The following is a 3,188-nucleotide window of genomic DNA, read 5'->3' on the forward strand; positions in this document are numbered from 1 at the left end:
GTTTGTACTACGTGTCATGACATTCAGCACTCTCATGTCATTGGCATCCATGCTACTTCTTGCACTGTTTACCAGATTCCCTGGTGTTATTTGTTGATGGAGTGCTGTGCCCGAGGGGCTGACTTATGTGCGGACTTGCACTATCTGATTACGCATTCATTTGCTTGACTATTGGAAAAGGATATTTTCAAAAGAGGTTTTTAAACTGAGCCAGATATTTTCTAAAGGATTTTTCACGGTTTTACTGTTTTCTCAAAGGGTTGTACTGTCCTATATAGCATGATGGAGTGCTCTTACGTGATTTCTTGCCTCTCAGTTATTATTTACTTTTATTACTCACTGAGTTGGAAGTACTCACTTTACTCCCTGCACCTCGCGTGCAGTTGCAGGTATCGTTCACCCGGTAGCGGGTTATTAGCGGATTGAAGGTATTGTTATTGTAGCTGAGCAAGGTGACCGCCAGCATTCGCGGCACCAGATGTTGCCTTTTATTTTCCAGAAATTTTACTTGTATATATTTATTGGCCTGTAGTTGTGTTAAGGTTTCCTTAGATGCTCGTGACTTGTGACACCCCTGTCGGGTGGTAATTAACAATTTCTAATGCCATTAAGTTGTATCTTCTATTCATTTATGTTTAATAATTGTTAGTGAAAGGATTTGGGTTAGTTGGCTGGCCTTGTCTTCACGAGAGGCGCCATCCCAACCGGGTATGGGAATTGGGTCGTGACAATTTCTCAAGTAATGAATAGCTTTAAATCTATGCAAACTCCTTCGATTAAAACAATAGCATGAATAACATGCTTATATTGTTTTGTTGATAGTTGCATTTCTTAAGTAATGAATAGCTTTAAATCTATGCAAACTCCTTCGGTGATAGCAATTTGTCACGACCCAATTTCCATACCCGGTCGTGATGGCGCCTCTCGTGAAGACAAGACCAGCNATCGCCCAAAATCTCCTTAGTCCGAAGTCCAAAATGTTTCTTCTCTTTCAAAATCGTGAAAACACTGTTCACTTAAACTCAGCCAGGTTTCGCTTCTGCGGTTGGGATACCGCACCAGCGGCTCCCGCTTCTGCGCAAAATAACCGCTTCTGCGGTCTAACTTAAAATCCTCAGGACCGCTTCTGCGGTCACCACCCGCTCCTGCGATGTCCGCTTTTGCGGACTGCCTTCCGCTTCTGCGGAAATTGCCAAGCCCTCAAGGACCGCTTCTGCGATCACAGCTCCGCTTAAGCGGCTCCGCTTCTGCGGTCCAAGACCCGCAGAAGCGAGAATACCAGAAACAGCATGCCTTCAGCTGTATGAAATTCCAAAAACTCCCCGTTAGCCATCCGAAATCATCCCGAGGCCCCCCGGGACCTCAACCAAAAGCACCAACATGACTTAAAACATTATCCAAACTTATTCCAATCATCAAAGCACATCAAACAACACTAAAATTATCGATTCTCATCGATTCAAGCCTAAGTTCTTTAAAAACTTCCGAAACTCGCATTCGATCAAAAACCCAATCAAGCAACGTCTGACTGACCTAAAAATTTGCAGACATATCCAAAATCAGCTAACGAAGCTACTGCAACTCTCGGAATTCCATTCCGACCCTCGGATCAAAATCTCACATATCAACCGGATTTCGCCAAAATGCTAACTTCGCCAATTCAAGCCTAATTCTACACCGGACCTCCAAAACCAATTCAGATCACGCTCCCAAGTCACAAATCATCTCCCGAAGCTAACCGGATCATCGGAAATCACATCCGAACCTTCGAACTCATAAGTCAACGTCCGGTTGACTTTTCCAAATTAAGCCTTCCTTAAAGAGACTAAGTGTCTCATTTTCTATCCAAACCAATTCAATTCAACTCTAACTCACTCGTTGCTGATAATGAAACATGAAGAAGCAATAAATGAGGAAAACAGGGTGGTAATACCTGATACGACGGGTCGGGTCGTTACACAATTGCATAAAACAGAGACCTTATGCTCCTTTTGTTCTCTCTCCTATTTAGTGAATAAGAGTATATTATTTTATGATAAGCACCATGATTAGGCCTTTCCTCTTATGTTTAAATGCCCAATATCATGAGCGTGGGTTTTCATGAAATAACTATCTTAGGATATCCTTTAGCAGTAATTAGATAAGAGTGTCCCTTAGATGAATGAGTTACACTCATTATTTAGCATGCCTATAGAGGTTTTATGGATAGTTCTTTCTACCCAAGCTTACTTAGAAAGTTAAGCTCTTTGTCAGAACTATGGTATAGAATTCCATCCCTAAGAGACATTTTTTATGTATTAATAGCTAAGCCAAACTAAGCAAGCTATACTACTATCCTTGATACCTTCTCTGTCACAATGTAGTAGAGATGCTTCTAATTATGGCATACTAAATACTGCAACTCAAGATTTAATCACTCACCTTTTCATCATAAAATATTTATTTACTTACTCAGTGAAGCATGCCTTAGGGTACCCTACTTAACTTGTCACGACCCCAATCCCGGTCGTGATGGCGCCCAACACTAATGCTAGGCAAGCCCGACCAATTTAAATACTCTCAACCCAAATACGCAATCTGTTAACAAATAATACAATTAAAATAGCAAATATCAAGGTTCCAATCCGAAACTAAATAAAATAGTACGGAAAATAATAACGAATATCCAAACATTTCCCAATAGATCTGGAGTCACGAGTCTAGAGCCTCTAGATGTAACAGAGTACTATATTCATAGTAATAAAGAAGTCTAGGATATGGAAAGATAAATGAAATAAAGGGGAGGAGTCGGGTCCTGCAGACGTCAGGCAGCTACCTCAACAACTCCTGAAAATAAACTTCACGAAAACAGCAAACAGTTCCACTAAGTCTCCGGAGCACCTGAATCTGCACACATGGTGCAGGGAGTAAAGTGAATACTTCCAACTCAGTGAGTAATAAACATATATAATGGTTGAAAGTAAGAAATCCCGAAATATTACAATATAAAGCTATAATCAACGATTCAGCACGTTAAACGATGAAACAACAGCAGACAATGACAATTAAGACCAACAAATATAAAATGCATGAATGCAATGCAATGCACATGACCGCTGCGGCGCGCAGCCCGATCCATTTGGGTACCCGCGCTCACTGTGGGGATTCAGACTCCGGAGGGGCTCCTACAGCCCAAGCGCAATATCATA

Source organism: Nicotiana attenuata, chromosome 1 (genome assembly GCF_001879085.1).
Source record: "Nicotiana attenuata strain UT chromosome 1, NIATTr2, whole genome shotgun sequence".
NCBI lineage: Eukaryota > Viridiplantae > Streptophyta > Magnoliopsida > Solanales > Solanaceae > Nicotiana > Nicotiana attenuata.